At 43.1% G+C, this 15,481-nt stretch overlaps 1 non-coding gene and 1 pseudogene across 1 annotated transcript; both read left to right on the forward strand.

The window, feature by feature from the left end:
- The first annotated feature begins 1,451 nt into the window (after positions 1 to 1,451).
- LOC100401339 (Y-box-binding protein 1 pseudogene) lies at positions 1,452 to 8,913 on the forward strand (annotated as a pseudogene).
- A 1,694-nt stretch (positions 8,914 to 10,607) lies between these two features.
- LOC118149615 (small nucleolar RNA U13) lies at positions 10,608 to 10,710 on the forward strand. The gene has a single exon (XR_004737184.2). It is a non-coding gene; the product is annotated as a small nucleolar RNA U13 (small nucleolar RNA).
- The last annotated feature ends 4,771 nt before the right edge of the window (positions 10,711 to 15,481 follow it).

A 15,481-nucleotide genomic window follows, 5' to 3' on the forward strand; every position in this document is an offset into this window, starting at 1 on the left:
GCAAGAGCTGCCTGATTCTCTACTTGGCACCCTGCAAATAAACTCCCTCCTTTCTCCTGCTGCAAAGCTCAGTGTAGATGTTTTGGCTTTATTGCACTGGGCAAGCAGACCGCAATTCAGTTCAGTAACATTAAGACCTGAGTTTGCTCCTCAGCTGTGTTCACTCTTCGTAAAGACAATAAAGCCCTCTTTGTAAGGTACCAATGAGGGCGCTGGCTCTCCACTTAGCTGGTGTGTGTTTAACTCCCGCTTTTTATTATTCCTATACAGGGTATTAATAACCAGCTAACTCAGCTGTCCTTTTTTTTTTTTTTAATTATACTTCCGCCACCTGACCAAGAATCTGCTCTCTTTTTAAGCAGTGTCTTTCCTCCATCTTTTAATGCCTGAATCATTTCACCAGCAAAGGTGTTCCCATCCACTGGGATATTTTGGGCCACCTTAAGCCAGGCATTATCTGTGTCCCACATTCCACTTGAGATGGGATACCCCTTGCCAGCCAGATGAGGAGTTAGTCAATCCTTAACTGCATGCTTTTCCAGCCACTTTTGATACCAACTGTTACTGTTCACGTTCTCGGAGAAGCAGATGCTAGGACAGAATCAGATGTGCAGAAGATTGATTTATTTATGTGGGGAAATGCTTTCGAGGCATAAAGCAGAGAGACAGCAGGAGTATGCAGGGACAGACTCAGAACAGAGTGCAGCTCTGTGAAAATCTTGGCTAGGCCAATGGGAGACGGTGTTCATCATGCTCTGATGACCTTCCATGTTTGCTGAAAGGACTCACAGGACTCCAACAGTTTCTGTACTCAAAGATCAGTTTTGTTTTGTTTTTTTGAGAGTCTTGCTCTGTCACCTGGGCTGAAGTGCAGTGACGTGATCTCAATTCACTGCAACCTTCACCTCCCAGGTTCAAGCAATTATCCCATCTCAGCCTCCTGAGTAGCTGGGATAATAGATGTGCCCCGCCACACTCACCTAATTTTTGAATTTTTAGTAGAGATGGGGTTTTGCCGTGTTGGCCAGCCTGGTCTTGAACCCCATACTTCATATGATCCACCTGCCTCGGCGCTGGGATTACAGGCGGGAGCCACCCAGCCCGGCCCTCACAGATCAGTTTTTAACAGGCAAAGGATACAGTATGGCAATAGCAGGCAATGTTATGCAAAGAAGGGGCTAGAGATCTCAGGCACAGGCTTCATTGTCCTTCTTCTGCTGCCTCCCACTGGATGTGCTGCATGTTCAGGTCTTGGACCATCATGTGTGTACCAACAGGAAGTCCAAAGTTCACTCATGGTGGGATCTCTTACAGTGAACTGGTCATGTAGGCATGTTTTAGCTCCATGACCAGCCTTAATCATCAAAATCCTCCAGGATCTATCAAAGAAACAATTATTAAACAATGCTGGTAGGCTGGTATGTCCTGTTCCCCAAACAATCCACAGACCGATGGCTACAGAACATCATTTGATATATTCCATTGTGTTGGCCAAGGTTAGCATTAGGCTCCAGGCAGCTTTACAGGTAAGCGTGCAGCCTACCCTGACCAGACCACACAGGAGCCCCACAGCCAGGATGACCCATTAGAGGAGGTGTGGAAATGGCCTGGCTTGAGCAGTTCTGCCATGCTGTTAATGGCTAGGAGCAGCCTGGGGAGAACATGGTGTTGATATGAATGCTGTGGCAGAGCTTAGGGGCAACAGTTGGAGGCTGGAGATCTGAGTGGCTGTGATGGTTAAGGTTAGACATCAACTGGACTGGATTAAGGAACACCTAGAGAGCTGGTAAAGCATTCCTTCTGGGTGTGTCTGTCAGGGTTTCCAGAGCAGACTAGCGTGTGAGTCAGTGGACTAAGAGGCATAGAACCTCCCTCAATGTGACTGGGCATCATCCAATTGGCTGGGGACCCAGATAGAACAAAAAAAGTAGAGAAGAGGATTTCCTTTCTCTTCTGGAACTGGGACATACTCTTCTCCTGTCCTTGAATATCAGGACCCCAGACTCTCCTTGAGACTGTAGGACTTACATGAGTACCACCCACCCCACCAGGCCCATCCCACCAGGTTCTTAGGCTTTGGAGCTCGGGCTGAGAATCACAACATTGGCATCCCTGGTTCTAAGACCTTTTGACTTGGACTGAGCCACAATATCAGCATCCCAGGGTCTCTAGCTTGCAGATGGCCTGTCATGGGACTTCTCAGCCTCCAGAATCATGTGAGCCAATTTCCTAATAAATCTCTTCTCCTCTGTCTATGTATCTATCTATCTGTCTATCTGTCTATCTATCTATCTATCTATCTATCTAATCATCCCCTATTGGTTCTATCTCTGTAGAGAACCCTGACTAACAGCAGTGCACATCTATAGGGATCAAAACCCACTTTAGGAAAGGTTTCAAAAGCCCCCTATACTTGTGAGGCCCCTGTTTATCTCTGGAGTCTTACCTCTTGGCACATCTAATTTTAAACTCTCCAACCATCCTCAACTACTTAAAGTTCCTGGAATAAAAGCCACCTTCTTTCTTTCCCCTGGTCTTTGCACATGACTTTCTGCCAAGGATAGTACTTTCTGCTTCCATTTCCTCTCCCTAACTTCTACTCAGCCGTCAGGTCTCAGTTCAAATACCACTTCCCTGGGAAGCATTTCTTACCTCACCGGCTGCCAACCTCTGATGAAGTTTAAGACAGGCTACCCACAAATACAGCACTTTGGTATTTGAGAAAACAGCAGAAGCAGGTAGGTCATCCTCATCTTCCTCTCAGGCTTCTCCCTTGAAGCAGGTCATGAGACCTCATTGGAGAGGTCCCTCCCTACACCTAGAGAAAGGGGAAATCCTTATCTCTGAACATACAGAGACACAAAGAAAAATCTGAACAAATAGGTCTTGTTAAGTGGTCCCCTCACACTTTATTAACATTAGATCATGCTTTTTATCCAATTATATTTTTCCATGACCATGCACTTCTTCATAAAACCTACTGTAAAATACACACAGATTTACCTGTTTCTTTGGGCCATTTCCTTTTTTTTGGGGGGGGGGCGTTGTTGTTGTTTTTGTTTTTTGAGATGAAGGTTTGCTCTGTTACCTGGGCTGGAGTGCAGTGGCGCAATCTTGACTCACTGCAAGTTCTGCCTCTTGGGTTCAAGTGATTCTCCTGCCTTAGCCTCCCAAATAGCTAGGATTATAGGTGCCTGCCACCACATTTGGCTAATTTTCATATTTTTAGTAGAGACTGAGTTTCACCATCTTGGGCAGGCTGGTCTTGAACTCCTGGCCTCAGGTGATCAGCCCACCTCAGCCTCCCAAAGTGCTAGGATTACGGGCGTGAGCCACTGAGCCCTGCCCCGTTTCCTTTTAAAGTCTCCAATGTCACATGAAACTTAAATAAATAAATGTGTATACTTTTCTTGTTAATCTATCTTTTGTTATAGGGGCTTCAACCACAAACACAGTGATGATCAAGAATAAAATATTTATTTTCCTCCCCTACACCCCCATTCCTTTATGATCTCAGCCCTAGGGTAGCTCTTGTCAAACTATTTCAACTGTTTATGGAATGTGTCTGTATCTTCCATTAGATTGAAAGCGCTGTAAGAGCAAGGCACTATGTCACACTGAATTTTGTAACCTTAGTTCTTGCCACATAGCAGGTGCTTGATAAGTATTTGCTGGCCAACTACTTGATAATTGTACCCTATTAAATTGCCTAGAATATAATTTAAATTGTATTACAATTATGAAGAGAGAGCAGAATTGATGACTAAAAATCTCTCTCTCTTTTTTATTTTTTGAGACAGGGTCTTGCTCTGTTTTCCAGTCTGGACTGCAGTGGTGCAATCATAGCTCACTGCAGCTTCAACTTCTGCAGCCCAGCTGATCCTCCCACCTCAGCCTCCTGAGCACCTGGGACTATAGTCGCATGCCACCTCGCCCAGCTAAGTTTTGTAGAGACAGAGTTTGACTAAGTTGCCCAGGCTGACTATTAAACTCTTAGTGTTTCTTTGGACACATACCTGTCCTGAAGGGATCGTCTTTCTGGGTTAGAATTCACAAATCTGCTCTGTGTTGAGTCATCCAATCTTTTTGGTTTGGGCAGTTCTGATGACAAGGTGTTCCTCCTTGGGTAGTCTGGTCTTGAACTCCTGACCTCAGATGATCTGCCCACCTCTGCTTCCCAAAGTGCTGAAATTACAGGCATGAGCCACTGCACTCAGCCAAAAAAACTTTTAATCCTGCTCTTTGGACTAAAACAGGTGTATCATTTAAAATTGCCCAGCAAGCAGGGCGGCTCATGCTTTAATCCCAGCACTTTGGAAGACTGAGGAGAGCGGATTGCTTGAGCTCAGGAGTTCTAGACCAGCCTGGGGAACATGGTGAAACCCTGTCTCTACAAAAAATACAAAAATTATCCTGGTGTAGTATTGTGCCCCTGTAGTGCCAGCTATTCGGAAGTGTGAGGTGGGAGGATGTGACTTGAGCCTGGGAGGTTGAGGTTACATGATCTGTGATTGTGCCATTGCAGTCCAGCCTGGGTGACAGAGTAAGGCCCTTTTCAAAAAATAAATAAATAAAATTGCTCAGCAGAATGCCTCTTTGACTTCACATCACCATTAAGTGGCCTAGGAAGGGGTCTAGTACAAAATGACTACCAAAGACTTTAGACTGGGAGAAAACCCTAAGTCTGGAAACAAGATTTTCCTTGCAACGCCTTTAGTAAGTTATACTTCACATACCACAATTCACCTATTGAAAATGCACAATTCAATAGTTTCTAGTATACACTTAAACTTCACACTTAACCCTGGGGGATACATTCCAAGACACCCAGTGGATGGATGCCTGAAACTGATGATAGTACTGAATCCTATATATACTGTTTTTCCTATACCTACATACCTACGATGAAGTTTAATTTGTAAATTAGCACAGTAAGAGATTAACAGGAATAACTAATAATAAAATAGAACAGGCCAGGCACAGTGGCTCACGCATATAACCCCAGCACTTTGGGAGGCTGAGGCAGGCGAATTGCTTGCGCCCAGGAGTTCAAGACCAGCCTGGGGAACATGGCAAAACCCCATCTCTGTAAAATATACAAAAATTGCCAGGTATGTTGGTGCATGCCGGTGGTCCCAGCTACTGTGGAGGCTGAGATAGGAAAATCACCAGAGCCTGGGGAGGTCCAGGCTACAGTGAGCCGTGATTGCACCCTTGCACTCCAGCCTGGATGATAGAGTGAGACTCTGTCTCAAAAAAACAATAAAATAAAATAGAACAATCACAGCAATATACTGTAACAAATGTATACTGTAATAAAAGTTTCTGTATATTGTAACTCTGTCTCTAAATATCTTATTGTACTACACTTATCTATTTTAGGACCTCACTTGTTTATGGGTAACTGAAACCATGGCAAGAGAAACTGTGGAGAAGTAGGGACTGCCGTATGCAGAGTTGTGCGGCCATTATCACAGTTGATTTCAGGACATTCTTTTTTCTTTTTTTTTTTGAGATGAAGTCTCACTCTCTTGCCAGGCTGGAGGGCAGTGGCACAATCTCGGCTCATCACAACCTCCGCCTCCAGAGTTCAAGCAATTCTCTTCCCTCGGTCTCCTGAGTAGCTGAGATTACAGGTGCCCGCCACCATGCCTGGTTAATTTTTGTATTTTTAGTTTTCTATGGTTTTATTTACAGTTTCACCATATTGGTCAGGCTGGTCTCAAACTCCTGATCTCAGGTGATTCACTCACCTTGGCTTCCCAAAGTGTGGGGATTACAGGCATGAGCAACCATGCCTGGCCAATTTTAGGACATTTCATCACCCCAGAAGGAAACCTTGTACAATGGGCTGGGCATGGTGGCTCTAGCACTTTGGGAGGCTGAGGCAGGAGGATCCCTTGCGTCCAGGAGTTTGACACCAGTATAGGCAACATGATGAGATCCCTGTCTCTACCAAAAAAAAAAAAATATACACACACACACACACACACACACACACACACACACACACACACAGAAGGAGAAGCGTTGACAATTTCTTTATTAAAAAAAAAAAAAAAAGTCCGGGCACAGTGGCTCACGCCTGTAATCCCAGCACTTTGGGAGGTCGAGGTGGGTGGATCACGAAGTCAAGAGATTGAGACCATCCTGGTCAACATGGTGAAACCCCGTCTCTACTAAAAATACAAAAAATTAGCTGGGCACGGTGGCGCGTGCCTGTAATCCCAGCTACTCAGGAGGCTGAGGCAAGAGAGTTGCCTGAACCCAGGAGGCGGAGGTGGCGGTGAGCCAAGATCGCGCCATTGCCCTCCAGCCTGGGTAACAAGAGCGAAACTCCGTCTCAAAAAAAAAAAAAAAAAAAAAAGTAATACAAGGCCAGGCATGGTTACTTACACCTGTAAAACTAACACTTTTGGAGGCCAAGGTGGCAGATCACCTGAGGTCAGGAGTTGGAGACCAGCCTGGCTAACATGGTGAAACCCTGTCTCTACCAAAAATAGAAGTTAGCCAGGCATGGTGGCAGGTACCTGTAATCCCAGCTAATCGGGAAGCTGAGGCAGAAGAATTGCTTAAACCTCGGAGGCAGAGGTTGCAGTGAACCAAGATTGTGCCATTGCACTGCAGCCTGAGTGACAAGAATGAAACTGTCTCAAAAAAAGAAAAAGATAATACAAAATATTTTGGGGATGCATTACTGGCAAAAGTAATAAAAAAAATTTTACTGAGGCTGGGCATGGTGGCTCACACCTGTAATCCCAGCACTTTGGAAGGCCGAGACAGGCGGATTACCTGAGGTTGGAAGTTTGAGACCAGGCTGACCAACATGATGAAACTCTGTCTCTACTGAAAATACAAAATAGCCGGATGTGGTGGCACATGCCTGTAATCCCAGCTACTTGGGAGGCTGAGGCGGAGGTTGTGGTGAGCCAAGATCGAGCCATTGCACTCCAGCCTGGGCAACAAGAGCAAAACTCTGTCTCAAAAGAATAAAAAAAAAAAATTTACTGTCCATAATTGTATACAATTTACTACTTATAATTTCTCTGTTATAAATACAGAGAAAATGAAAAGCACCTACAGCCCTATCACCCAGAGATAATCACCATAAACATTGGATATCTTTTGTTCTGAGCTTAATCTATGCAACTATATTTAGTAATTAAAATCATACTTGTAATCTTTGTGTAATATGAAATTTTGCCTTGTGATAAAATGTACATAACGTATTTACCATTTCAGCCATTTGAAGTGTATAGTTCAGTGACGGTAAAAGTACATTCACGTTGTTGTGAAACCATCACCACCGTCCCTCTCCAGAAGCTTTTCATCATCCAAAACTGAAACTCTGTATCCCTTAAACAGTAACTCCCCACTCCTCTCCCCCTTAACCCCAGCAAGCACCATTCTGCTTTCTCTCTATGAATTTGAGAACTCCAGGTTCCTCACATAAGTGGAGTCACACAGTGCTTCTCCTTATGTGTTATTTCACTGGCTTATTTCACTTAGCATAAAATCTTCAAGATTGATCCATGCTGTAGTACAAGCAGATTTCAAGAAGTTCATGGAAAAATTGAATTAAATGTTTTGTTTTGTTTTAAGGCTGGGTGCAGTGACTCATACCTGTAATCCCAGTGCTTTGGGAAGCCAAGGTGGGAGGATCATTTGAACACAGGAGTCTAAGACCAGCCTGGCCAACATGGTGAAACCCCATCTCTACTAAAAATTAGCTGGGTGTGGTGGCACATGTCTGTAATTCTAGCTACTCAGGAGGCTGAGGAAGGAGAATCACTTGAACCTGGGAAGCAGAGGTTGCAGTGAGCCAAAATTGCACCATTGCTCTCCATACTGGGCATCACAGCGAGGCTCCGTCTCAAAAAAAAAAATTAGCTGGGTATGGTGTTGCACATTTGTATTCTTAGCTACTCGGGAGGCTGAAATGGGAGATTTCTTGTGCCAGGGAGGTTGAGGCTGCTGTGAGCTAAGGTTGTACCATGCACTTCAGCTTAAGCAACAGAGTGAGACCCTGTCTCAAAATAATAATAATAATAATAATAAAGCTTTATCAGGAGCTGAGAGCATACCCTGAAGAGTCCTGAGAGCAGCCACACCTTTACCACCAGACTTGGCTGTCCAGGGAGTACTGGCCTCATCAGCCTCACATCCACTGTCCTGTGGGTAGGGACAAGAAGGTCATGGCAAAGATTTTGGGAACAGGAAAATGGTTCAATGTAAGAAATGGATCTGCCATAAAAAAAGAGCCCCAGGAAGTACCTTGGCAGTGTAGGAGCTGCAGAGACTGTGGAGTCTGGCGTTGAAGGAGAAAAGGGTTCGGAGGCAGCAGATGCCACAGGCCCTGGTGGAGTTCAAGTGCAGGGCAGTAAACATGGAGCAGGCCGTAACCATTATAGAAGCTATCCACGTCTGGGGGTCCTCCACACAATTACCAACAGAATTACCAGAATAGTCAGCGAGGGGAAAAGAAGGAAGAATGGGAGAGTGTTCCCAAAGACCAGGCCCAACAAGACCCGCCCTTCCTCAGGAGCAGTTCCCGCCTTACTGCCTGCAGAGACCCTACGGACGTGGACCACAGTGTTCTAGCTCTCCTGTGCAGGGAGTTGTGATGAGGGTGCTGACACCCAGGGTGCAGCAGCACCACATACGCCAGTGAGGCAGGATATGTATGTGGCTATAGGCCATGATTCCGCTGGGGCCCTCCTTGCCAAAGACAGCCTAGAGAGGATGGTGATGAAGGGGATTAAAAAAAAAAAACAAGGAGATGAGACCCCAGGTCAGCAGCAGTGTCGGTGTCCAGGTGGAGACCCAGAAAACCCTAAACCACAAGATGGCGATGAGACAAAAGCAGCTGAGAATTTGCCCACGTCCAAGGCTGAGCAGGGTGGGGCTGAGTAAATGGTAGCTCTGTACCATCCCCCCTTATTTTTTTGAGACGGAATTTCGCTCTTGTTACCCAGGCTGGAGTGCAATGGTGCGATCTCGGCTCACCACAACTCCGCCTCCTGGGTTCAGGCAATTCTCCTGCCTCAGCCTCCCGAGTAGCTGGGACTACAGGCACGCGCCACCGTGCCCAGCTAATCTTTTGTATTTTTAGTAGAGACGGGGTTTCACCATGTTGACCAGGATGGTCTCGATCTCTCGACCTCGTGATCCACCCATCTCGGCCTCCCAAAGTGCTGGGATTACAGGCTTGAGCCATACCATCCATCCCCTTTAGTCATACAGCAAGAAGAAATAAATGTGAAACTGCAGCAATAAGAAATGAGCAAAAGATAGGAGCTGAAGACATTACGTATTTGCTTTTTGCTGCTGACCAATTACTAGAACTATCTTCACTATCTGTGCAGCATGGGTTTTCTAAATTATTTTTTTCATAAAGACATCTCTTTTTGGTAATAATAAATGTGATTTTCTTAAAAAACAAAAAAGTCGGGCTTTTCTCTATATGCCTCTAAAGATTTTTAAATTGTTTCATATCTGATCAAGTTGAGACTTAAGAACTTCATTTTAAATTTGTCATAAAAGTTTACAATGTGATGTTTTTTCAAAAAAGTCAACAAACTGCAAGCACCTCTCAATAAAGATCTTAAATAATTGTCAAAAAAGTTAAAATAAAAAATATAAACTTTATTTCTAGCATAGACTTTACCAACTTCAGGACACTTTTGTAAGCAATGATACCAGCCATTTAGTTCATCTCTAAAGAACTGAGGGTCCTGGGAATGTAACCATGTCAGTGCAGTCTCTTTTACATTATGAACTGAAGAAAAATAGATTTAAGATTTTTTTAAATATTAGGAAATGAAAGGAAGGCAGAAGGAGGCAAATCAGGACTGTAAGGTGGATGCCTAATGATTTCCTTTTGAAATTCTTATTTATTTATTTCGTCGTTTCTTGAGGCAGGGCCTCACTCTGTATCCCAGGCTGGAGTGCAGTGGCATAATCACGGTTCACCACAACCTCTATCTCCCAGCCTCAAGCAATTCTCCCACCTCAGCCTTCAGAGCAGCTGGGACGACAGGCATGCGCCACCACGTCTGGCTATTTTTTTGTAGAGATAGGATTTCACCATGTTGCCCAGCCTGGTCCCTAATTCCTGGGCTCAAGCAAATCACCCGACTTAGCCTCCTAAAGTGCTAGATCACAGGCATGAGCCAACGCGCCCAGCCTGTTGAAACTCATGTTTGTACAATTACCCTTTTTGATGAGAGGAATGAACAGGAGCATTGTTGTGGTGGAGAAGGACTCCCTAGTGAAGATTTTCCCGGCATTTTCTGCTAAAGCTTTGACTAACTTTCTCAAAACACTTCCATCATAAGCAGACATTATCATTCTTTGGCCCTCCAGAGAGTTAACGAGTAAAATACCTTGAGCATCCAAAAAAGCTGTTGCCATGACATTTGCTCTTGACTGGTCCGCTTCTGCTGTGACTAGACCACTCCACCTATTGGTAGCCATTGCTTTGATTGTGCTTTGTCTTCAGGATCACAGTGTTAAAGCCACGTCTCATCTCCTATTATAATTCTTCAAGGAAGTGCTTCAGGATCCTGATCCCACTTGTTTAAAATTTCCATTGAAAGCTCTTCTCAATCCTTTTGTAGCTCCTGAGCATGGTGATTGGGTGTTCATGCTCATGTGTGAGATGTACCACCCTTGAACCTTGTTACAGCATCACACATTACCTGTCTGACAGGGAAACAAACAAACAAAAAATGCTCTGCTCTCGTCTGCAGCTGATCTGAATGCAACGGTTTTCATCCATCACATGAAAAGTTCACTCAACTTTAATTTTTCTGTTAGAATTGTGTAAGCTGAGCCAGTTGAGCTATCTATGGTGTTGCCTATTCTTTCTGCTGTTAATCAATGATCCCCTTCAATTAGGGCACAAATAAGGTTAATTTTTTCCTTGAAAATTGATGTGAATGCTCTGTCGCTTCAGGTTTCATCTTCAATATCGTCTTGTCCTCTCTTAAAATGAGTTATCTATTTGTAAACTGCTGATTTCTTTGGGGCATCATCCTCATAAATTTTTTGCAAAGCACTGTTAAAATAAAAACTTCAGCCTAATTAAATTTAAAGGAGTTTAATTGAGCAATGAACAATTCGCAAATTGGGCAGCCTCCAGAATCACAGCAGATTCAGAGAGACTCCAGGGGTTCTTCGTGGTCAAAAAAAAAGTGATGTATAGAAAGCAGAAGTAAGGTACAGAAAGAGCTGGATTGGCTACAGGTTGGCGTTCGCCTTATTTGAGCACAGTTTGAACCTCAGCAGTGTATGAGTGGTTGAAGTATGGCTGCTGGGACTGGCCAAGACTCAGCGATTGTTACAGGCACATACTAAGTTAAGTTTTCAATCTCATCTACCTATTAGATTACGGTTCATCCATAAGGATTCAGATATAGAAGTACGGAGTCCTTCTCAGGCCATGTTTAGTTTGCTTTAAGAGCATCAGTAATTTCACCATTCTTCCACCCAAGCTTCACCATAAAGCTTCCATTTGTCCACCATCAAGCTTCACCATTGATGTTTGTTCTTGTTTCAATTTTAGCAGAATTTATTTTCCTCTGAAAATCAAACTGATCTCTTATCCTTCTTAACGTTTCAGACTAGATCCCATTCAGACATGTTATAGCAAGTAAGTACAAGTTTATTTTGGTGCAAAAAAATTTTGAATCCATGCATAGTTTTTCATTTTTTTCTTTTTTCTTTTGAGACGGAGTCTCGCTCTGTTGCCCAGGCTGGAGTGCAATGATGCCATCTCAGCTCACTACAACCTCCACCTCCCAGGTTTAAGCGATTCTCCTGCCTCCGCCTCCCAATTGAGTAGCTGGGATTACAGTCAGTCACCACCAGGCCCAGCTTATTTTTGTATTTTTAGTAGAGACGGGGTTTTGCCATGTTGGCCAGGCTGGTCTTGAACTCTTGACCTCAGGTGATTCGCCTGCCTCAGTCTCCCAAAGTGCTGGGATTACAGGTGTGAGTCACTGTGCATGGCCAGTTTTTTCCTAATGTGCATTTTCCATGAACATTCTTAAAGCCCCTCATATATGACAGAATTTTCTTCCTTTTTTTTTGACTAAATAATTTTCCATTGTATTCATATTCCACATTTTCTTTTTCCATTCATCTATCAATAAACACTTGGGTTGCTTCCAACTCTTGGCTATTGTGAAGTAATACTGCTAAGAACATGGGTGTACAAATATTTGTTTGAGTCTGTGCTCTTAATTATTTTGGGTATTTATATTCAGAGTAGAATTGCTGGATCATATAGTATTTTTATGTATAAATTTTTGAGGAACCACTATATTGTTTTCCATAGCAGCTGCACCATTTTACATTCCCAATAGCATTACACATTGTTCTGATTTCTTCACGTCCTTGCCAACACTTGTTATTATGTCTTTATCCCAGTGGGTATGTATCTCACTGTGGTTTTGCTTGTAGATCCCCAATAATAATGATCTTGAACAGCCTTTTGTGTGCTTATTGACTTATCTATTGTGGAGAAATGTCTATTCAGATCCTTTGCACATTTTTGAATTGGGTTGTCTTTTATTATCAAGTTATAAGAGTTTTAAATGTGTTTAAATGTTTTGTACACAAGTGTTTATCAGATATAAGATTTGCAAAAATATTCTTCCATTCTAAGGGTTGTCTACTTTCTCAATAGTGTCCTTTGAAGCTCAGGCATTTTAAATTTTGATGAGGTCCCATTTATACTATCTTTGGTTGATTGTGTCATATCTGAGGAACTGTTGCTTAATCTAAGGTCATAAAGATTTACACCTATGTTTTCTTTTAGGAATTTTTTTTTTTTTTTTTGAGACGAAGTCTTGCTGTGTCACCAGGCTGGAGTGCAGTGGTGCAATCTCAGCTCACTGCAACCTCTGCCTCCTGGGTTGAAGCGATTCTTCTGCCTCAACCTCTCAAGTAGCTGGGACCACAGGTGAGTGCCACCACACCCAGCTAATTTGTGTATTTTTAGTAGAGACGGGGTTTCACCATGTTGGCCAGGATGGTCTTGATCTCTTGACCTCATGATCCGCCTGCCTCAGAGTGCTGGCATTACAGGCCTGAGCCACTGCGTCTGGCTCTTTTAGGAATTTTTATGGTTTAGTTTTTACATTTAGGTCTTTGGTTCATTATGAGTTTCACGTTTGCATTGTATAAGATTTTTTAAAAAGCTTTGTTATAGTTTTCATTAGAGTAATGTAACATACTAAATTCCACTAAACTTGGATGTGTTATCCATAATACAAGCACACGTAGAGAATTTTGTCTTTTATTATCTAAATTTTATGGACATGAATGCTCACATTGTGATCTAGGTAGGACAGTGTAGTTATGTTCACTCTCCAAATAGGAAAAACGAAGGCAGAAAAGTTCAATGACTTGTCCAAGATCATGGTGCTCACAAGAAGTTAAAGTAAGGCTTAGAACCCGTGTCTTCTTCTCTCACTCCTGGCGCCTGTTTCCACGACTCAGAACATGTTCAGGGAGAGAATTCTGAAGGGCATTACCAGGTTGTCCACTGGGCACATTTTTGAGAATATATGTGTTGTAAAGAAGGGGTTCTCATCAAAGAAGGATAACAACAGTCACTGGAGATCTTGATAGGCACTTAGTTTATATTATATCATTTAATCTTCATAATAACCTTCAAGAAAGGGAGAAGAAAACTAAAAACCACTACTGAGAGTAATTTGTTCAAGAATACACACAAGGGAAGTAGGTGAACTGCAATTTAAACCTAGATCCTGGGGCCATCACTGCTCCTGGTGTACTTGGATGCTGTAAGAGGAAATGCTGAGTCTGGAGTCCTACCAGCAACATAACTTAAAAAAATATATATGTATAGGCTGAAGTGCCTTTTTACCTCATTATGGCTGAGATTCTCAAGCAAGGCAAGCTGTATTGTCTTTGTTTTTTCATTATTAATTCAAATTCCCAAGTTTATCAGAAGTATTTATAAAAACATTCACTCACATACTATACACACAGATAGTTCTCTTTCTTTCCTTCCTTTTGTCCTTCCCTCCTTCCTTCCTTTTTTTTTTATTTTTTGAGATGGAGTCCCACTCTGTTGTCCAGGCTGGAGTACAGTGGCATGATCTCAGGATCTCAGCTCACTGCAATATCTCTGCCTCCTAGGTTCAAGCAATCCTGCCTCAGCCTCCCGAGTAGCTAGAATTGCAGGCCCAAGCCACCACGCCCAGCTAATTTTGCATCTTTAGTAGAGACCGGGTTTCACCATGTTGGTCAGGCTGGTCTCGAACTCCTGGTCTCAGGTGCTCAGTAATCTACTCGCCTCAGTCTCCCAAAGTGCTGGGATTATAGGTGTGAGACACTGTGCCAGGCTCCCCCAACACACATTTTATCTTTAGTCATTGCAACTGTTTTCAAAAAAATAATCCAACCCAATAATTGATAAATAGGCCACAGGACTAGAAATGGTCAAACCTGATATTTCTAAAATGTTGCCATATTTATTTTTCTTATGATATTTTAAATAATTTTCATTGAAAAAATTTTGTGGGTATGTAGTAGGAATATATATTTATGAGGTACCTGAGATATTTCTTATGGTGTATTTTTGTTTAGGTTTTTCATGACTTAATAACCTTATCCATACCGTGGTTTGTTTTTTTTAAAAAGAAAACAACACACACACACACAATCATGTCATTTTAAAGTGGAATAAGTGATTGCAGGAAATTTAATACCCCTGTGTTGCATGTTGCTATGGTTTGAATGATAGTATCCCCTTCAAAATTCAGTTGTAATAGAATCCCCAATGCAATAGTATTAAGAGGTGTGGCCTCTGAGATGTGATTAAGTCATGAGGGTTCTGTTCTCATGTCCTCATGAATGGGGTTAGTACCCTTATAAAAGGGCTCAAGGTTGAAAGATTTCTCTTGCCTTTCTGTCCCTTCTACCATGTGAGGACACAGCATGCATCCCCTCCAGAGGACGCACAACGAGGCACCATCTTAGAAACAGAGCTGTCCTCACCTGACACCAATGTTGGCACCTTGATCTTGGACTTCCCAACTTTTGAAACTGTGAGAAATAAATTCTTGTTGTCTGCTGGGCACGGTGGCTCATGCCTATAATTCCAGCACTTTGGGCGGCTGAGGCAGGCAGATCACTTGAGGTCAGGAGTTCAAGACCAGCTGGCCAACATGGTGAAACCCAGTCTCTACTAATAATACAAAAATTAGCCAGGAGTGGTGGCAGGCACCTGTATTCCCAGCTACTCGGGAGGCAGAGGCAGGAGAATTGCTTGAACCTGGGAGGCAGAGGTTTCAGTGAGCTGAGATCACACCATTGCACTCCAGCCAAGATGACAAGAGTAAAACTCCATCTCAAAAAAACAAATAAATTCTTGTTGTCTAAAAATTACCCAGTCTCAGATGTTTTGTTACAGCAGCACAAATGGACACAGATATACGTGTAATCC

Source organism: Callithrix jacchus, chromosome 19 (assembly GCF_049354715.1).
Source record: "Callithrix jacchus isolate 240 chromosome 19, calJac240_pri, whole genome shotgun sequence".
In the NCBI taxonomy this organism is placed as follows: Eukaryota; Metazoa; Chordata; class Mammalia; order Primates; family Cebidae; genus Callithrix; species Callithrix jacchus.